Source organism: Manacus vitellinus, unplaced genomic scaffold, assembly GCF_001715985.3.
Source record: "Manacus vitellinus isolate BGI_N305 unplaced genomic scaffold, ASM171598v3 scaffold_4_pilon, whole genome shotgun sequence".
In the NCBI taxonomy this organism is placed as follows: Eukaryota; Metazoa; Chordata; class Aves; order Passeriformes; family Pipridae; genus Manacus; species Manacus vitellinus.
In genome coordinates this window covers 7,938,997-7,961,674 of record NW_021940604.1, presented here as the reverse complement: position 1 = coordinate 7,961,674, position 22,678 = coordinate 7,938,997, and the positions used below count along the sequence as shown (strand labels likewise).

The 22,678-nt window shown below is 39.2% G+C and overlaps 1 protein-coding gene across 1 annotated transcript in view; it reads left to right on the top strand.

Moving 5' to 3' along the window:
- The first annotated feature begins 16,013 nt into the window (after positions 1-16,013).
- ADGRG6 (adhesion G protein-coupled receptor G6) overlaps positions 16,014-22,678 on the top strand; it is a 114,395-nt gene continuing 107,730 nt past the window's right edge. Inside the window, exon 1 of the mRNA XM_018078311.2 lies at positions 16,014-16,057. The gene's annotated coding sequence lies outside the window, so the exon portion shown is untranslated. The remainder of the gene's footprint in view (positions 16,058-22,678) is intronic.

Below are 22,678 nucleotides of genomic sequence, written 5' to 3'. Positions count from 1 at the left end.
CAGTTATTTTCGAATGCACCAACTAAGTGGGAGTTTTAATTGCCCTTCAGTTTCTCTCTTCACTGGGGAGAAGTAGCTATAGTGAAATATACAGTGACATGTCATAAGATCTGATTGTATTAAACTTACTGCATGTATAAGAAAAGGGTAAATTGTAAGGCCAGTGTGTGTATTCTGCTGATGGAACACAGTATGGGGCTGCGTGGAATTTATAGCATGTTTTCACCAATCAAGAATTAAAGATTCATATTTCCACCTTTTCTCATTCCCAAATAGGTGGAGTTAATTATTCCATGTATGATAGGATGATACAGTATAGAATAAAACTTTAGAATCATCATATCCCATTCTAAAATGCCCATAGAAAAGCAAAATCTTTGCATTTCCTTCATATGTACTGTTAAAACCTCTCTGTTTACAAAATACCAGGCAGATGCTTGTTCAGTTTAAATTACCTGTCTGCCCAGGTGAAGAATTGTTCTGGAGAGCAACTTCCATATAGACCTAGAGTTCTTGGAACAAGCTGAGTAAGCTTCAGGTATGTGTAGTCTATGAGAATTGGAATTATAGGTGTATAAAATTTAGAGAAAGCAATACATTTGTAAACTCTGGTGTCTTCATTGTTACTAATGCAACATTGTCCATTCCAAAGGCAGCCTCCTGGTTTGATATTAACATTTCTCATCTCAATGATACTTTTGATGACACTGAGAGCTTTCTGCACATAAATTCTTTGCATAGTGGTATTCTCTGACATCTCTCTTTAGTTGTTTCACCAGAACTGTTGATTTTGACTTCTTACGTCATAATCTTGCACAAACACGTGGAGAATAAAAATCAATTAAGTAAATGAGAACCTCATCCTTAAAGTATTTCTCTGTGAATGACTTGAAGTAGATTAATGGCTCTGTTTGTACACGTATTTTCCCTGTTTAGTATCTAATATAGTAGCACTATCACCTATGAAAAATGATTAGCCAAGTACTTGTCATGTGAATTTATATCCTGTTTCCTTGCCACTTATCAGAAAGCTAGAGGTGATGTGCTGTTTCTGGTGTTTTGTTCCCAGAGGAGTGAGAGGTGCTATAGCTGCGGCAAATGTAAACCAGGCAGACGCTGGAGACAAGGAGGGGGAAGTACGTTAAGTGCTTAAAGGTGGGTAGTGTAAATATCATTTTCCCACTCCCCATGCTGTTGAAATCCCAAATATTTAGACCAACTGATAAAGCCAAAAGAGAGCTCTTTGTTTCCATGTGCAAAGCAAGAGCATACTTTTGAAGGTTGTTTAGCTTTAAGTGAGGAGCATTATTTTAGCAGAAGTAACCAGAGTTACCTTAATACTGCTAACGCAAAATTGTGGCAGCTTGGGTTTCAGCATTGCTGGTTATCCCTTCTGGCGTAGGGTTAGGAGTGCTAGTATAGCAATGGAAGCCTGTGTTGGGCTGCCTTGCTGCCAGCAGTACTGTGAATGGTTGCAACAAGTGGTTTACAGTGCTTTCTGAACCTGGGTTTATTAAAATATTGGTATTTGTATGTTACTGTTTAAGTAGTCAGATTATGCTTAAATCATTAAATTAGAAAGGTTTCTCTGAACAGTGAAGTAACAGTGTCCTCAATTACTCCTATGTCCATCAAATTAAGCATTTTGGTGATGCCCTTTACTGGAGAAGAGCTTACTTCAGGAATATTATTTCTAATGCATTAAATCTGCATTTTCCATTAGCACAGATACTTTAGTCACTGATCATGTTCTGGTTCTTTCTCTCAGATCAAAATAGCATTTTTACTGCTATACCATAATTGTTCAATTTTGAAACCAGTGTGCACTGAAGCACCTTTGGAACCATACCAAATCCAATTTAGTCTGCCCAAATGTTTCCTGTTTTTCAAAGGGTGCATGCAAAAATATTACTAATAAATTGTATGTAAAGAAGTACTTGGTATCAGCTATACTTCTGTAGTAGATCCCTTTAGCAGAAATGGAACAAGTGTTTTCTTTTTTATATTTAGGTACTTTTAAAGTAAAATTTTCATGTGAATTGCCTTTTCCCAGGTGACTAGTGACAGGACAAGGGGAAATGGCCTCAAATTTTACCGGGGAAGGTTTAGATTGGATATTAGGAAAAATTTCTCCACAGAAAGGCTTGTAAAGCGCTAGACCAGGCTGCCCAGAGAAGTGGTGGAGTCCCCATCCCTGGAGGTATTTAAAAGACATGCACAGGTGGTGTTTAGGGACTTGGTTTAGTAGTGGACATGGCAGTGCTGGGTTAGTGGTTGAAATCAATGATCTAAAGGGTCTTTTCCAACCTAAATGATTCTATGTTTTTATGGATTAGATTTTTGGAAAAAATGACTTTTTCTAGCTGTGGATTATAATGCAGCCAGACAGCCATTTGCTAACCCATTCATGAATTGAAATCTTATCTTACTTGATGAGTGTTCTGTGTCAGATGTAAATGTCAAGTACTGCTGGTGGTGATTCTCACCCTGACTTTTCCAACAATTCAGTATCTATAAAAAAAACCAAACCACAAAATGTTTATTTTGGTATATTCTCCCAGCATCTTTCAGCTTCAGTTGTAGTTCTATTTACTGCAGAGAAAACTGTTTGTGTGTCAAGGTCATAGTCCTCAAAAAGGCCAGAAAGACAAGTCTCCATATCTCATCCTTGCAATATTTCACACGTTTCATTAGATGTATGTCTGCTCAGTGGGCAAATGTGGTCTCTAAAGAGTCTGCATGTTGGTTTCACTATCCTTTACCTGGAAACCTTACTATTAACAGGCTTCCACTTCTCATAATGGAAACCAGAGATATTTCTCAGCTATATCCTTAATGTATTTCCAGTTAAAGTTGGAGGGAGGGTTCTTGCTGATGTGGCTGGTAAAAGACAAGATAGAAATACTCATCAATACAAGCTCAGATGTATTCTGTAGCTCATACAGAGGGGAGGGTTGCATTGTAAACTTCAAGTCCCGTTGACGAATACATGGAGAGGGTATCCAGGCAGAAGGCACAATCTTGGCACATAACGGAGAAAACAGAAACATAATTTCCTACAGTGACAGGATGAAGTCTAGTAAATGTTCTGTTACCATGTGCTGATTTGTCATCTGACAAAATAAAAAAAAGACTTTGGAAGGAAGCCCAAAAGTTTTAGAAGCTCTCCTGCAAGTCAGCTAGACTGAAGCAACAGTCAAGAAAATGAATCTCAAGAGAAAGACAATACCAACAGTTTAACTTACAAGGAAGGGTAATACAGACTTTTCTTCAAAAAACATAGCTCTAGTCTCTTAAAGCACATGGTGGAAGATTATATGCACGAGCCTGCCATCCCATTACCTCTGGAAAAACCTGTAGAGAGTAAAGACAATGTCCCATTAATGCTTTCAGACCTGGAAAAAAAATATAAATTCTGAATTATGGATCATACAGATGCATATGTATAAGAAAGGTGCTCTGATTTCCCAAGAGTGCTTGGTGCTGTGTGTTTTCTTGAGGCGACTGTGACAAGAAAAGGGGGCATCTTACCTTCTTGTCTTGTCCAGGATGTCTCAGGCCAGAAAACTTGGAGGAAGATTGCACCATTACTTAAAGCAAGCAACCTTAGCAAGGAAGAAGCATTTTCAAATGCTTTAATTTTTTTCTAATTTATCTAGATCTAATGACCTTTCTTCTGAGTCATCAGGTTTTAGTTTATGTTTGAGTATGCCAGTACAGGTAGAAGGTCTTGTTGGGATGTTCAGTACACCCACTTCCAGATCCACCATGAAAGGGTGGGCTGTCTTGAGACCCCATGATGGAGTCCAACACCTATGTACTATGCAGCTTTCAGTAAATGTGGCAGGATTGCCACATGCAGTTAAAAACCTACAACCAACATGTTACAAAGACAATTGGTAGAGAGAAAGATTAAGCAATATGCATTCCAAGTGAAGGAGGAACTGAGATTCAGTATCAAAAGAAGAAGTAAAGGGAAAATTTAAGCCCTGTTACAATCCCTGCCTCATGGCATTGCAGCAGTGAACTCTAGTCAGGAAGGTGGATATAATTCCATGAAGGATGGGATGGAATCCCACTTGGCACCTAAATGAGCTGGTGGTGTGCTAAGGTGAAAACAAGTGGCTTTGATCATAATAGGACAACTCAGAAAACCATTCCAGTTCCTAGAAGCAGTGAGGGGAAAGGAGCCAGATGAGCACAGTCTGGACGATGCATAACTTCTTTTAGGGAATAATGTTCCAGAAGGCTGAGACTTCATTCACTTTTTAGGAGAGGAGAGGAAAAGGGAGATAGGACAAGGTGGAGAGAGCATTTGTACCTTGAGTTCTAACACTGTGTAATAGGAAATTGAGACCAAAGAATGACTGCCAAAACCATTGCAGAGATGGATATGTTATTGTCTCCATAGACATATTGTTGGCTTACCATTATACTTTCCAAAAATGAAAGCCAGATTCCTTCTCCTCCTCAAATTTTCTTTGTTTAGGTGCCAGTATCATTCTTGAGAGAGAAAAAAAATACAGCAATTGTGTGGGGTCTGTTTCCATCCTTTGGTTGCTGTGATTGAATTAAATTGCAGTCTATTCTCTTTTCCAGTAATTCTGTAAAATCCACTGTAGGAGTGGATGGCAAACTAACAAATATTATAAATGGTCATGACAACCATTACAAAAAGGTTTTCCTTCATTTGGTGGCCATTTGAGGGAAGTCTAGTCCCTTTATTTCTCTGCAGACACACTGAAAGGATATTCTGAAGAAATACTGGCAAACCATAGACTATCATTATTTTAGAATAGTTTCTTCTGGTATAAAGGGAACTATGTGACTCTAAGAACAATATCATAATAAGGGTGTACACATAAAACTTGTGAATCATTGATTCACAGTCATTCTGATTAGATTAATCCTAAAATATGTTTGCACTGGGAAATTGCAGTTTCCTATCTTAAAGCTTATAACAGGATATGTCAGGAGTTATATATCAAGTTCTTTGGTACTGAATTTAATTATTCACTTCACATCTCACCATTAAAGTGCCATACCAGTTGAAAAGTCTTCTCATTATTTTCAAAAATGTCCAATAAACATGATAATGCCAGTTGCATAATAGGAATTTTGGTTTAGATGCTTATATGTATGTATATATAAATGTAACTGGCTTTTCAGGAAAATAAGCCTGTTATAGGATATAAATCTGAGAGAGGAATTTTTTCTTTCCCTGCTTCCCTGTAAGAGAAACAGAGTTCGAATAGGGAAGGGGAAAGGGAATCAACTAGCCTTACAAAAGAAATGGCTAGCCAGGCTGCATTCCTAGCTAATGGTCCATCAAATGCTGGAGTGAGGGGGGGAAGGTTTTGGAGAGGTGGGGAGCTGGCAGACAGGACAGAGGACAGGGCAGACCGCAGAGTTCTCACTCTGGGACGGAGACGGGGGTCTGCGTGCCTGCATTTGGAGAGGGGACCTTGAGGCCTGCCTTTCTGGCTTCTCATCCTGGTCAGCTCTGACTACTGGCCTCAACTTGCCTGCGAGCTGTCTCTCGTCTCCAGCCCGGACCTGCTGTGTTTTCATCGGAGAGTTGCGTGCCCACAGGGAGAGAAGGGAGGAGCTTTGAGACACTGTCATCTGAGACAACAGTGAGTCCCGTGGGAGGGAACTGCTTCCCTTCCCCTTTTTCTCCCATTGGGGGAAGGGTTCCCATTCTCTTTTCGGCTTCTCCCATGATCCAAGACCACCCCTCAGAACCCCTTCCCGTGTGGTGACCGCCAGAGCCCGACAGCGCCCCCTGCAGGTCACCACAGAGCACTGCAGGCTCTGCACCTCCAGAGATCCAACAGCGCCCCTGCCAACCGGGATTAGAGCTGCGCTAAAGACAGAGAGGTATTCAGACTTTTTCTTTTGTTCGAAGGGAACTTCTGGGTACAGGACTATTGTTTAGCTGTTTTTATGTTCTGTTACTGTTCTTACCAATATACATATATCTTTTAATAAAGGGTTGTTATTTCTTCTTTTCTTCCACACTTCCTCAATTAAAACCCCTTAATTTTTGAATTTACAATTGCTGAGAGAGAGAAGTTTGGTCTGTCTCATAACTCATCCTCTTTAGCAAACATTCCAGTCTCCTCAGACTGAGACAAAGCCTCAGTTTGCATGGAGGAAAATTTTGCCTGTATTTTCTCAGCATGTGAAACTCAACATGTTTATCAGCGGTATGCACACAGTTAACAAAATCAGCAGTGAGTTAGCCACTGTCAGCATTTCTATTTAGAGGAATTAGTTAAGGTCACACTTGTACCTGGAACTTTTTGAAAAATGCTTGGGCTTATTTTGAAATCAGGAGGAGCATTCTTGCATGTGAGAAGTAGAAGGGTAAGATGGAAGACATTATTTGCAGTGGCTTATAAATACAAGATGGTGACTCCAAAGCTGTTGCAGATAAAACAGTGTCAAATGGAGAGCAACTCTGAGGAGAAGAGTTTTTCAGTATTGGTGGATGAGAACCTCAGCATGACCCACCAATATGCACTTGCAGCCCAGAGAGCCAGCCATGTCCTGGGCTGCATTCAAAACAGCGTGGCCAGCAAGTGAAGGGAAATGATTGTGCCCCTCTATTCTGCTCTTGTGAAACTCCACCTGGAGTACTGCATCCAACTCTGGAACCCCCAATATAAAAGGACATGGACCTGCTGGTGTGAGTCCAGAGGAGGATGACGAATATAATCAGGGAACTGGAGCCCCCCTCCTATGAAGACACATTGAGAGATTTGGGGTTGTTCCACCTGAAGAAGAGAAGGCTTCAGGGAGACCTTACAGCAGTCTTCCTAGATCTAAAGGAAACTTACAAGGGAGTTGGAGAGTGACTTTTTACAAGAGCATGTAGTGATAGGACAAAGGTTGATGGCTTTAAATTGAAAAAAGGCAGGTGTAGATTTGATACTTGGAAGAAATTCTTTACTGTGAGGGTGGTGAGGCCCTGAAACAGGTTGCCCAGAGAAGTTGTGGGTGCCTCATCCCTGGAAGTGTTCAAGATAAGGTTGGATGGGGCTCTGAGAAACTTGGTCTAGTGGAAGGTGTCCCTGCCATGGGCAGAGACAGTCTTTAAGGTCCCTTCTAAACCAAACAATTCAATTATCTTATGAATTTTTTTATTGCCTGTTAACATAACCTTCTAATGATTGATTCAGAAAAAGCTTTAACAATTAAACAAACACCAAGTGACACACCTTTCCTAGGTTCAGCTTCAGTCAAATATCACTTCTCTACTCTTCCTGGTTTCAACTCCCTTCATTTTCATCACCTGTTGCATTGAATCATAGAATCAACCAGGTTGGAAAAGACCTCCGAGATCATCAAGTCCAACCCTTGATCCAACACTGCTGTGGTTACTAGACCATGGCACTAAGTGCCACATCCAGTCTCATCTTAAAAACCTCCAGGACAGTGAATCCTCCACTGCCCTGGGCAACCCATTCCAATGCCTGATTACTCCCTCTGTAAAAAATTTCTTCCTAATAACCTAAACCTCCTCTGGCAGAGCTTAAGACCATGCCCTCTTGTCCTACTGCTGGTTGCCTGGAAAAGAGGTCAACACCTGCCTGGCTACAACCTCCTTTCAGGTAGTTGTAGAGAGTGATGAGGTCTCCCCTGAGCCTCCTCTTCTCCAGGCTAAACAACCCCAGTTCCCTCAGCCTCTCCTCATAGGACTTGTGCTCCAGTCCCTTCACCAGCTTTGTTGCTCTTCTCTGGACCTGCTCCAGCACCTCAATGTCCTTCCTGAACTGAGGGGCCCAGAACTGGACACAGTACTCCAGGTGTGGCCTCACCAGCGCTGAGTACAAGGGAAGAATCACTTCCCTGGTCCCACTGGCCACACTGTTCCTGATACTGTCTCAGTACCTTTACAACAGGGCACTGCATGAAATTGGCATTGTTGAATAATGGTTACTTTCTGACACTCCTTACTTACTCTTTCTGCTCTACTCCACTCACATCCAGCGTGAGTGACTCACATGCCATAGGCCCTCTGGGGTGTCCCTGTTCTGACATGGGTTGTCCAAAGCTGAAGTCCCTCAAAGCCATAACTCCCTCAATGTTGGGGCACCTCCTTCGAAGAGTGTCTCCAACCATGTCCCAGGCAATGTCCCCTTCGACTCTCCTCTGTTCTTCCTTCCCCTGGCAGCTATTGCTCTTTCTTAAAGGTTTGAGCACAGGTGCTGGGTGCTCCCCTGTATCAGTGTTAAGCAGGCTACTCACACAGGTTTCAGAGCCAGAATGATGGGTTGCCTATGTGGGTTTCCAAGCCATGTTAATACAACTTTCTCTAAGAAAAGCTCCAGATTAGTGAAATTCTGCCAGCTACCTTTCTTTCAGCTGGCTTGTGCCAGCTTGCCTCCCTCATTTAACAAATCCACTTGCAGAGTTTGAGGATGCAGTGAGGTGGGATGGAGGGTGTGTGAACGAAAAGAGATGTATGTAAAAGTCTGTAGTCTGAAAAAAATGACAGTATGGGAAATCATTTGCTTTATGAACAAAAAAAGGAGGAAACCAGACTGGGAAAAGAGAAGATTTAAGGTTGATATCCTCTTGCATTGCCCTGAGCACTACAGGGAACAGTGTTGTTAGTTGGGATATAATAGAATCTGCAGGATTGGGGTCTCCACAGCACAGTGAGGATCAGGAGAGGAAGGGCAGTATGTCCTTGTAAAGAGGAGGACAGTACATGTTGAAGGGAAGACCATACTGTAGGTACCAAAATTTCTCCAGGCCGTTTCTTTCTATTGTTGGTATCAACACCATGGGGGGCCAGTCCTGCATCCATCAAACAGAAGACGATTTTGAAATTTTAGTGCATCATGGCTGTGAGAGGAGTGACTAAAAGGCTGCATTTTCCATGGTTTAAGCAGCTTGAAATATAAGCAAAGATACATAAATAAAGCATTAACCAAGGGAACATAGATTTTTGGTTAGACAGTGTTACTCTCATTTGGATTCCAGATCTTAAGTGTTGTCTTTGTGATTTTACTCACTGGGCTGTGCAGGACTAGTTTTTATTATATCTGTAATTTAAATGAGTAATTCTATCATAAGCTAGAGCTAAAATAATAAACTAGAATACAATTACATCTATATAGACACAAGTGGGTTCTTAGCTCCTTTATTAAGGTAATACTTTACTTGAGCAACAGATATATTTGCAAGATGATTGTTTTTCCATGTTATTTTCAGAATACAGCACTTCTTTTTCAGTGTGCATCTAGGAGTTCTCGGTTTCTTTCAGTCCCCATGCAGACAATGTATTAGTTATCACTCAACACCCACACACACACATATGAGTGTGTATAGGATACATATGAATATATTTTGGTCATAACACACAACATTTTCTCTGAAGATGGAGTCTTCTGTACTAACTATTCACACTGTCCTGCTGTTTCTTATGCAAATCAAGTAGAAGAGGTATGGTCAGTTGCCAAGGAACTATTACCTCAAGGGAAAATAAACCCAAAAGCTCAAGCATTTGAATCTATTGTGCGTTTAAAGTAAAAACCTATTCCATGCTAAAAGAGACCCAAATCAGAGGGCCTGCAATCTCATCAAGGCTCATTGATAGATTTGGTTTCATCTACTACCTAAAGTAGAATATGAAATTTTACATCCCACTTACCTGCAACAACTTTTGCATTATAAACTAAACTTGCAAAGAAATTCGCCCCATGCTTTAGCAATCTAATTGTCAAGATGACTTTTTTAGGCATGCCATGATAAGGCAACCCTACTGTATCACCGAATTATTTTCCTGCTAAGACCGGGCTTGGGAGTGTGGTGAATGCATTACAGTCAAGGGATTTTTTAATTGTGCTTCCTAACTGCTTTTACATGATTCCCAACAAAAAAAAAAAATGTTAGTGGGAAGCTTAACTTTGTATTTTCTGAAGAAGAAAGCCTCAAGGGCCACATTTTTTTCAGAAGCTTAGACAATAATGTGTAAATTGCACGTATTTGCACTGCTGACGCTGGGACAGATGAATGTGCTTTCTGGCTAAGAAAAGAACAAATGCTTTCCCCTTGTGCTGGAAATTCACAGTCTTTGTGAACTTGCTTCCCTGCATCAGTCTTTGTTCAAACCTACTTTTCTGTCAAAAATGATCTATTTGTTATTTCTTAAAAACACCAGTGCGTCACAACAAATTTAATACAGTGCTCACATTTGCTGCTTTTTTTTCTACACGGTGGCTTGAGCAGAAAGTGCTTGAAGACAAAAACAGTGATTAATCCATTGATGATCTAAACAATACAATATTTAAGTCCTTGCAGTGCCTCATATGATGATTTTAATACATGTCCAGCCTATAGAATCATAGAATCATCTTGGCTGGAAAAGACCTCTAAGATCAAGTCCAACCATTAACACAACACTGCCAAGTCCACAAATAAACCATGTCCCTAAGTGCCACATCTACACATCTTTGAAAATAAATCAGTGTGTTTAATTCTGGTCTAGTACGTAAGTTATTTATTTTCAAGGTGTCCCCCCCCCCGCTTTGTAACAAATTTTAAATCTAGTATAATTCAGAAAGCATTAACACTTCACTTATTTAAAAATATGAAAACCAATGGAAAATTAAGAGAAACATTGCTCAATAAAAATTGGAATATTTGCTGTGTCCCCACATAAAACGAGCTTTTAAAGGGATATCTTGCTGTAATCTCATTAAAAAGAGCATTCAATAAAGGAGTATTCCATAGCTCTTAATATTCCCAAATTGGATAAGAGGGAGGGGTAATGTTGTATATTGTATTGAAGAGGATGTCCCAGTATTAATCATCAGACTATTTTCAAACAACTACAAAATAGATGCTGATGGGGAATGCAATTCTGCAGTGTACACTCTGACATTTAACCCCAAACCTTGTTTATAAGAATTGTCCATGGGTTCTAACACACTGACTAGATTATGCCTTCCTATATTTTGATTGTTAGCAAAGAGTGTTTAAAAACAGAATGGTTTCTTATGAATGTACTCACATTCTGCTGAAGATTTGAGAGCAAAAGAAAAATTCAGTCTTTTCTCCTGTTTCTTTCCTCCTGACCTTTTTTTTGGATGGGGAACAATTGGAGCTAAAAAACAAAGGATAGAAAGTCTCATCTCTTCCAGGAATGAAGCATTCTGAAATTCCCTGTCTCCCTTTCTGCGTTTATCTGGCAAAGCCCCAGATTCTGTCACCAGTATTTACCCTGCACAGATCCTTATTCACAGCTTAATCCAAAGCCTGTTGAAGTCAGTGGGAACCTTTCCCTTAACCTCAGGGGCAATCTGCTCTGCTTGTGAAGGCAGAGCAGTTTCAAATTATTTCCACTGCTGATTGCAGTATAAGTACTTGTTGAAATCAGTAACCTATCCTGAGATCCAACATTACAGCTAAGTTGATGATGTCTTAAGTTACTATTATAGTCTTTTAGTTGTGTTTTCAGAAGCTTAACTAGTAACAGCGGCCAGGAAAAAAAAAAAAACAACAAAACCAAAACCCACACCAACCAAATACACCAGATAAATGACTGAGAGTAAAGAAATTGAGAACAATAGTACAGTTTCAAGAGACAGTCCTCAATAACCATCACTAGAGACATCATAATGATTCTTCTTGTCTTTTGAAATGCCTATGTCAATAATACAAAGTTATTTAGTTATGATAACTCAGAAAAAAAAACTTAGATTTTGTCTAGAGGTTGCTTTTAATGATAGAGGAACTTCTTCTGATATAAGATGAAGGGAGAAAATTTGGATAGCAGCTTAACAGATATTCTTCTTAATGACTTCATATGAATTTGGGGCATTTGGACTTTTCTGAATCTGAGCTGGTTATTTATGGAAACTCTACAAAAAGTCCCATTTAAGTCTTGCTGACTATTGAACCAAGTAGTGTTGGGAGCCATTCCAGGCAGGCTAGATCAAATTCAGCTCCATTTTCCTCACTAGCTTAATGGATGTCTGCATTCAAGTTCACAAAAAAAAAAGGAATGAGAAATGGAGGAAGAATGTAATGATTGTAAATTCATGGCTTTTAATGATTTGGATTGTTCATCCTTATAATATTTAGTATAGTGGGCATTATCTCTACACACACTTTCTCACATAATATGTGTGATACCTAAAAGCAGTGCTCTGAAAAGTGCATTTACAGTTCCATTGTGAAAATATTTACAAAAATGCTTGCTTCCAGTGTATGAACTCCAGGACCAAGTTTTTGCATCATCTTTTCCACATCCACTTCCTTTGGATCTAATAATTTTAATTTTCATAAACTTAATGTTTATTTCATATTTTTAAAGTTTTTTAAGTTTTTCAATTTAATGTATTGTTTTCCTTCTGTACCTCCTTCTGTCATCTTCCACTCTTTCCTCTTCCCACTACAGTGTGTCTTGCCATTTTTTTGCTCTTTAGCAGTATTTCCATTTCTCTTCTCTCCCATTATGTGGCCCTGCCTATGCCTCTTCAGTATCTATTTGGTTTATCCATCCAGTCTTCTTCTACTAATTAATTTTCAGTGCTTCTACCATTTATCCTGCATCTTCCTTCTTAACTTCTCACCTCTCTTACTCACCAGCTAGATTTAGTTAAAGGATGTTTTCAGGCTTTTATATCTTTCCCTTCCCTTTTCTACATAGCACATTATGAGAGAACTGAACTGGAACCCAAAAGACACACTCCTCTAGCACATCTCCACTTCCTCAGAAAAGCCATGGGAAAAACACAGCAACACATATCTATGGGCCTATGCATGCTGTGCATCAAGAAGCACAAAGGAACAAACACTTCCCAAAATTTTCTGGATCTTCTTAATGACCCTATAGATGTTTGTCTTCTGTCACCTCATATACTCACCCTTCTTCCTCAGTAGTGATTATGGTTTTGCACTCCTTTGTTTACATATGCCTTATTTGCTAAGATGCTGTGTGAAATTCCAGTAGAGGGTGGATCCAGTTGCCTATTATTGAGCAAGGAGAAGGTGGAGGTGGAGCGCTTCATGCTTAGGGGACAGAAAGATAATTAGGAAGCCTTTGTGCTGTTTCCTTTTCCATCATCATCCAAAAAGGCATGAGAGAATAAGGGCAGAGAGGAGACAGGGAGGAAGCATGTTTTGCAAGAAGAGAGAAAGGACAGCACCCAGAGGAACACCCATTCTGAATATCTAAATGTGGGTTCACTTAATGATACACAGAATAACTCTACTAACACATTAATATTTCCAGCATACTACTTTAAATGTCCTAAGGTGGGTATTTGAAAGTGAGATTCCAGTGCTGCTGACCTTTTCATAGAAGGAGTTTGGGGTAGACGTTGCTGCCTTCCCACGGTATAGAGCTAACATGTCTTGTCCATAAGTGGAATGGTATAGACCTGCCATAAGAGAAACGTTGGCCCTCACCACGGTCCCATTCACTTCTCTGCTGAGACTTTAAATGAAGATCCCAAGGCAGATGTGAGCTATGATGTGATGATGGTAAAACCAAGTCATTCAGAACTAGACTCCTATAACTTAGGACTTAAAATAACCTGTATATGAGATCATTGCTTTAGGGACATAGTTGAGCTGCTGAGTCATTAACACTAACTGGTTTGCCAAATACCTCTAGCTTAATAAATTACTGACAATATCAGTGTCGTGAAATTAATAAGCAACACTAACATTCAACTGTCTGAATTTCCTTTTCTATTTGAAAAAATAAATAAGTATGTTCAGAATAGATTAGACAAAGATTAGCTGCAGGAAGACGTTTCAACATCCTAATGAAAATGGTGAACTTCAAAAGAATTACTATATTTTTTCAATTAATCTTTGTGGCTTGCCAAAAAATATCATTAAACTAAGTTCAGAAGATTTCATACAAGGGATTTCTTTGGAATTTCTCTTTAACTCTTTGCATTGTCATGATTGCCTACTTCTAAAGAAAATGATTTAAAATAGCAAAATAAGAAAGTTAAATGGGAATGATATTCAAACACATTTAAACTTTGTGAATCTGGAATATTTATACTTGTACCTGTATTTACATTATTTGCAGCGGTTTCTCTCTGTTTATTGCAATAGATTTCTGAGATTAAGTGTATATAAGTAGTCAGCAATTAATATTATTAACAGAGATTTTGCTTATTTCTTTTGCCTTAGAAACACAGTAACCCTAATAAGTGTTATAATGTAAGACTTAGAGCATTTAAGTAATAGCAACTCTCACAGTTACCTAGACCTTATGTCTGAAATACGAAGCAAGCCACAGGAACACAGAAGCAGCCCCAATTCCTGTGCTGTGGGATCTGTCCTGTACTCCTGTGTCCCGCTCTGTGGGCAAAGCTTGCTCCTCGCTCCAGTAATGAGTGATTTCTTCCCTTGGGCTGGGATTTGCTGTGGCTAAGCTACTGTCTCTTGCTGCAGTTGCTTCACTGGTAAACACTGTCCTGTGCCTTTTTAACCCCAGCCCTGAGGAAAGGGTTGTGGTATGGGGGAGGATTACGCTGCCAGTTATATCTACATTTAAACTCCTCCTGGCAGTCAGGGGTACAGTCGGCAGGATTATGCTGCATATCCATACAGTCCCTAATATATCCATATATCCCTAATGCTTAGGGAAGTAAAATAAACAGTCTCCAGGTCCTAGCAAAAGAGTACAGGAGACACCTTTAGTGAAGGTAGAACTGGTCCATATTTTCCAAACAGAAATGAAAAAACAGCACTTAAAATTTTCAAAAATATAGATTAAAGTTGAATAACATTTATTTTAAAATCTCAAATTGAAACAATTTTACCATCAACTATTTGTGGGGGAAAGGTGTGGGCAGAAGGGGCAGGAAGGAAAGAAGGAGGGAAGGGGGCTAGGAAAACTTTATAATGGTAAGAATGAAGTACCAAAGTAAAGCACAGAGTAAAATGGAAAATATGTTCTTTTCTCCTTGCATATTTTCCTGTGCCTTGTCAAGCCCTAATTTTGAGTTAGAGAAGTAGAGATTCTTTGTTTCTTTCCCCTTCCCCACAAAATTTTCCAGATCTTATTTATTCATCATGGACAAATAAAACCTCAACTGTTTTTCTCATGCACTCTCTCTTAAATTAAGCAAAAAAGTATAGATTTAACCATCCAACACATGCCCTATAGAAGTAATACTAAAAGATTAGATTAATTCAATTCCTGAGACTGTATTTTAGGATGTTTTACTATGTCTTACTATATACTAAAAACTGAAGAAAATGCATAAACTTTCACAAAGGATTTAAAATATTTTAAATATTTTAGAAAAATTAAGTGACTTGAGGTATGACAAGTTAAAAGCACATCCAACAAACACAGTCTTAATTGCATTTCACTGAATGGGATATTCATGGGACTGCACATTCACATTGCAGTACAAGTAGATACAGTCTTGCTTCTATGATGAGAGTCACACCAGTGTTTAAAAAGAAATAAAGTAAGTCAAAAACATATGCGTCTAACTCATCTTTCACAATTAATTGAGCATGTTCAGTGCTAGACTAGGTCTTCTATGACAATTCTGAATTAAATCTATAAAGCTTTGATGTCTCTTGCTCCACTGCTGACTTCCTTCCCCTGTTCTTGCAGCTGGTCTGCGGAAAGTGACCACTGATAACTCTCCTTATCCGCCACAATCACATAAACATACTCCTGTTCCAGTATCATTCTCTTAATGAGATTGTGCTTTTGCTTTTCAGGTTTTTTTTCACTGCTTTTTACCTTTTTTTTCAATTATATTCTGCCTGTGAAAGGAAAAGAGAGATACAAAGAAGAAGTCACAAGGAGGCCCGCAGAGATGTGGATTCCAAATCATTTTATGGAAAAGTTCATGTTTGGTGAGGCAAATATATATTAACCTAGTGATTCTGAACTCATTTTGGCTCATCTAGCAGTATTCCTTTGAGTAAATAAATTACAATCTGTTTCAGATTAGTTTTCCCTCACAGCTTTTTCTTCTTTAGTTGCAGGATGTTGGTACTGTGTCAGGTCAACTTGGAATAAAATATGGTGGCTTAACTGGAGGTTCTGGAGGTAGGTGATCCAGTTTCAAGTGGAGCTCCATGAGCTGGACATGGTTAGGAAGTAGCCAGATAACATTATATACTGTTATATAACCTTTCGGTGCTCATCACACCCTCCTCAAGGTTCCAGCTCTGTTCACTGATAGAAGTCTATACAAACACCTGCAAGAATCACAGTTATTTTCAGAATTTGATATGCCTCTTCACTGTGTGCAATGCCTGCAACCAGCGAGAAAAGGAGACCAGTGCCTGGGAAAGGAGTTGAAGGCAGACAAACACTATTTTAAGGAAGCTATGAAAAACTGGTTCCTATCGCTGCCATAAAGTATTTTAGATTGGAAAAAAATAATTACTAACTGCTGCATTTACACTTCCCTATTAATTTTTACTATGAGAAAACCTGAGCTCAACAGGAATACAACTAAAAAATTCAGAAGTGTTATAAATATATCACAGAAATCTTAAGGGAAAATAATATCCTAACATTTTTAGTCTGGACACTTAGTATGTGGGTACTTTTCTGTAATTTTGCTCTTAATCCGTCTCTCTGTCAGTTTTCTATTTGGAAAATTATGGTAAATCCATGTATTCGCTTAAGTATACTGTGTAATCAACCTTTCAGATATTATGATGAGGGTAATTAAAAATGTACTTCCAAAAGTTCAGGGCTTGGATTTTTTTTCTCTGATCAGTACCTTTTTATTTTAATTAATTGCTCTCATACTTAATGAGCCCTGGGAGCCCAAAACATGGGTTTAATTGTTACTCTGAATTCACACCAGAGTCTGTCCTATTTAGTTCAGCTTTTAAAGCATTCCTAATTGTTCAGTTTGGGGTGCTGAAGGCTGCCAGACAAAGCATTACCTGTATCACTCCAACCTGTGCTTCAGGCTCAAGAAACTGTCTCATTTCATTCTCGTCTTCTGGAACAGACAGTATATGCACTTCTGTAATTTATAATAATGCATATGTACAGGAAATGGAATTTAAATTATAAAGGCAGGTCAAATTTTTACATAGTTTTGAACCAATATTGTTGGGGGGTTTTTTTGTATAGTTTATTTAAACCTGGAATTGCAAGTACTTTTTCTCATATCTTCAAAACAATACTTTACAGTATTATCCTAAAACATTGGTGTGGAACTCCTGTGGTTTCAGCCTGAACACAGTGAGAAGTTTCAGAAGAGTAGTGGGCAGCTAGTTAATCACAAACATGGTTATAGCTCATTTTTTCTTTCATTCTCTTAAAAGTTAGAAAGGTTTTATACATCTGTATGTTTACTGTTTTCACCATAGAACTACAACTCTGCTCTTTGAATCCTTTTTTTAATGTTGCATTTGTGTTTAGTATCTGATTTCCATTCTGCATAAGTATATTATTTTTTATGAAATGGGAAAAAGTTAATTGATTGTGATTAACATGCAATTATTACTATTTCTATGTGATTCTACAATTTTGTTACCACTTGTGCAGTTTTTACAAAGAATGATGAATGAACTTCATACTGTTCACTCTGGTTTCAGTTCTGATAAGCATCCAAATATTTTGATGCTTACTCAAAACTTATCCAAACTTTCCTAAGCTCTTGAGTCTTCAAAACTAATCTGAACACTTAGAGAAGGGCTTTCCTCGTGAGGTTTCCAGTTGTTCCACTAGTGGAACCTGATGGAAATACCATGAAGTCAGCTTTTCTTCCAGTTGCTCCAAATATTTAACATCTGGACAGAAACTGGAAGTGAGAAATCCTGCCCAGAAGTTGTATTGTAGGAAAAGTTGGGTTCTAAAAATAGGTGAATGACTGGGTTTTTTAACTCCTCCAAACTGGCTAATCCGTGACTGAAAAAAAAAATAAATCAAGAATCCAGAATTAGAGATTAATAAATTTAACTGGTACCATAAAAATATAGCCCTACTCAGCTGAAACCTATTGCTCCTTAGAATTTTTTTATTTGTGAAGTAACATATGTGGAGCAAAATTCAAATTTGTTGACGTTTTAGAATCTTTCAGGGATGAATATTTATTCTCATTCCAGCCAAGTATGTATTCATTCATGAGAAGGTTGTACACAGATCCCGGCAGGAAAAGGTTATCTTGGTCTTGTACAAAAATATTGGTGTGTTTGCTCCCAGCATCAACACTGTGGGAGAGACCCCAGCTATCAGTGTAACCTTCTCTAAATAGTTCCAATTTCAGAGTTAATCTATTGAGGAGGTGGGGCAGTTTAGCTGATGTTGAACTTACCTTTCAAATGACTTGCCGCCACAGAGCCACATTGGATAGCTTAATCCGATAGCTTACCATGTTGGTTCATATCTAAGAAATTCAAAAGTATACTTGGCAGAATTATCTCTTTGATGAAGCCTCTATTTTCACTACTGAGCTTTTTCCCCTGTGCTTTATATCACACCGAACTGACTAGCTCTCCCTGCATATCTGATTCTTTCTTACCAGGTTTATCTTCCTGTTCAAACACCAGACACCATCTCAGATCAGGCTGCCAGTAATTTTTCATTGCTGATAACAATCATCCTACAGGTTTTTTATAGTAAGAGTGCATCATCATGTAAAGTGAGCACCACTTCTAAGTTCAATCATTTGAAGCTAGAAAAAAGTTATGAAGCTCCTCTTCCCCTTCAGAGAAATGAAAGTTCAGGAAGCAAAGACCTCCAGCATCCTCTCAACCCCACAGATTAGAAATGTATGCAAAACACCAGTGGCAGCATGATCCAGCAGGCTAAGGTTTAGGACCCCTGGAGTGCCTGATCAAGAGTAAGGAGTTGAAATGGGTTCAAAACCAAGAGTGATCAAAGATATCAAATATTTTGTGAAAACTATCCAAATTAATTTGCTGCCTGATCTATCTCGTGCTTTGCTTGAGGTCACAGACTTTACAGGATTTTATGGAGTGCAATGTGTGCAGGCACTGGATACATCATGCTCTCAGCACTTCATCAAAGACATCTCACCTGGCACAATGCACAATGTTTTAGCTAGTGGTAACCTCCCTGACAGGAAATATTTCATAACCTAAGTTTTATGCATATGAAAGCACACAGACAAAGTACCAATGAAGCAAACATCTGAGTGTATGTTAGCCCCTGAACTTCTGCACGTGCATTGTAAAAATACATTAGAGTTAAAATTCACTTTTGCTTACTTTCAGGAGATAAAAAATTAAATTCAAGAACATACATGTCAGTGCAATCATTTATAGGCAGCTTCACCAATTACTAACTTGAGTCAATACAGTCCTTACAATTTCCTTGCCTCCCAAGTTCCTGGAAGCCCATGTTTGAATGGAACTTGGTCAAGCACGCAGGCTGCGTGCCATTGCTCCCTATCTGCTGGGTCAGCAGCCTCTAAAACACGCTCACTCACTCAGCACTGTACTTAGGCAAAACCATTGTGCCCCTGCCCAGTACTTAATTGAAACCATTGCACTAAGGGCCACAGTGAAAACTGACTTGCCACCTCTTCAGTCTCTTACTAATGGGAACGAGCTTTGTCTGGAAGGCATCTCAAATCTGAAGGGAAAATATCTCCCTGGGGAAAAAAAAAAAGAACTAAACAAAGTAAAACACACTCCTGATCCAGTTCACACTACCTTTATACCTGAAACAGAAACATAAGGCTCTTAATCTCTCAGACAAGGGAAAATAAGGGAAAAGGAGCTGTTTAGAGACCTCCTGGCAGTAGAAAAGCCAGGAAGTTTGGTCAGATTGTCCTGTGGACTATGAAAAATGAATTCTGCAGTGACCCAGGTAGGGGCAAACAAGGCCGATCGGTGCTGGGAAATCTGGGAGCTGATTAAGTAGTCTTTAGAGGGATAGAAGACTCTCAAAAAGGAAAAGCTGTGGGACTGTAGAGATTACTTAATGTAAAAGCACAGTGAAACAGAGTCCTTGTCTGCTATATGTCAACAGTCTGAAGTACTTCTTGAATTCTTGAATTTTTGAATTGATGTGAACTGCTGTTCCCAACAGTTCACATCAATTCTGCTACATCACCTTTTAGACCAACACCCAGACTTTGATCCTGAAAACCAGCTTTTGAGAGCTCACCTTTGAACTTTCAGATTCAGCTGTGGGTATCTATCATGTTTTCTCCAAAACAGGAGAATGACCAGGCAGAAAGCCTGGAACGATTGTAAAATGCAAAGATAACTTTTTTTTTCCCCTTGGACTTTTTGAGAATGCATATGATCTTGAATTTTCTTCATGAGGTTATAGCAGTGCACTATTTATATTCAGCTTCCTCTTTATTGTTCCAGGTTAAGTGTTTTCTCTTTTGCACTGTTATGGGCAATAAAGTTTCAGTATTTGCACTTCTTTGGAAAATAAACACATATTTTCCTAAATGAAATTGATATAATAAAGAGGAAATTTTCGAAACAAAAGTTCAGTGAAAAATCATGTGTCTGATAGGTTAAAATGAAGTATACAGACAAAAAATATGGTATTTCATATTATTTATGAACCATTCTTTGACATTCTTATAAATATTTTTGGAAGTCCATGCAAAGTTGCACAAAATATAAGGAAACCACCCTAACTGTAAGCTTAAAGAAATACATGAGCAAAGCCTTAAAAATAGGGGCCTATAAAATGAATACAAAATATTTCACTAATCATCTCAGAATATTCATTAAACGTTCTGCATTATTTGTAGAATGTGCTACCCCTGTACCTAAAAATATTCAGACACCATTGCTTATAGTATATAAGTATATAGTAAAAATAAGTGTGAAGCCACATTGTCACTACAGATGCAGTAAGAAGAGAATAAAAAGATGTGCTTGCCTTTCTGGTGGCATCACTCACTAGATGTCAATATGAAGTACCTTTCAGTTGTTGACTATAGCACTGTTTTCCAGACTTTTGTAATTTTTTTTTCCTCTTAATCATATTGTGCAAAACACAGCCTGCAATGTTAACCTGAGAAGAGTGTTGTAAGGTAGCCTGCAGTTTGTCACTGTAATCTACACAGAAACTCTCACTCTTGCTAAGCAGCAGCCAGAAACGTAGCCTTCTCTGCCTAGCCACTCCATGCCAAGTTGTTTCACTATTGATTAAAGGCAGATGTGGCACAGTGAGCTGCTGCCAGATAATGATGGGCATTTTCTCATGACCGATTAGGCTTCTCTTTGCTGCTCTGCAGCTCTGAGACTGTCTCCAGCAACATGCTACTTCAGTGTCCAGAAAATCTGCACTGTACATTATCCCCACAAGACAGTACAGGCATTTCTCACTGGGCAGTGTCCAGTTTGAGATCCAGGAGTAGCAGTGCTCCTATTGTGGAGCAGAAAGCAGACTGACGATTGCAAAACTATATGACAGCAAATTCAGAACAGGAGAATTAACCAAGAAACAGCTCAACAAAAACATGATGGGGAAAAACCCCCATGATTTCTTTTTTTTCCTTTTTTTTAGCTTGACTGCAAGGTTCTGGAATTGCAATTACCTTTAATGCCTTCCAAGTAGGGAAGGAAGATGGAAGTTTCCAACACAGCCAGCAAATATACACTACACACATATCACTAATCTCCTTATGAATGGCAGATTGACTTCTTTCAGATGCTCTCGATTTACTGCACACATCTCATACACAGTGGGTCCAATATGCCCAGGAGATTCAGAGCTTACAGTGAGTCCAGTGCATTCTAGAAGCACAGACTTTGCTGTGCACATGAGGTAAATGCAATCAGCTGGTGTACAATAAACCCAGCTGTGAGAACTTTTAGTTTGATTTTGCCCAAGCCTGCACTGTTGGCCGTGTAGATTTGGCTGACACAGGCCCAGAGGTTCCTGCACCCACATTCAGTGCCAGGAATTTACAATGAAAGCAGGCCTATAGCTTACAGGTTTTAAAGACAGAGAATAAAAATTGACCAGAATAAGTGAATATTAATGTTCACTATAAAGTTCATGAAAAATTTAGTGATGTTTTCTTTATTTTTTAAAATAGGAACTCTGTTTGCTTGTAACTGCCATTGCAGGCTGATAACTTCATTGGATGATTCACTTTCTTCCCCCATCCTTGTTCATCCTACCAGCTCAGATCCATAGATTACTGTGAAAATTTTGGATTTCTCTGCTGACCTTTTGGTTTTTCCTTTCTATCCATGTTTTCCTACCTACCTGTAGTGCAGTAGCACATTGGACAGATTTCAACTGAACAAAGCAACTGAGGATCTTTAGGAAATGGCACAAGCTACCATCCTCCAAAAACGCTACCCAGGAGTGAGGTGTGGGCCAGCACTCTATGCGGGAGCAGCATTACTGCCTTGCACGCTTCAGAAAGTAGGTCAGAGCTGCGTCACCTCCACCTACCCATCTTGTATCCTAAGTATAGTGTGTTGTATGCTTCAAAGGAAACCAACACAAAGTGCCTTGGGGTCTGTGTCAACAGCTCTGGGACACAGTGAGACAGAGTGTTGGGGCGAGCAGGCACATCTGTGGGCGCTTACCTCTGCAGTGCACATTGTGGTGGGTGTGCAGGGTGTGCTTGCGCCCAGGGGCCTTGCTGCCACTGGGATGCTGCGAGGTGCAACATGCCCAGGGCGCTGTGACCACCAAGGTCAGTGTCCCTGGTATGGAATCTTCTCACCCGTGTCCTTTGCGGGTGGCTTT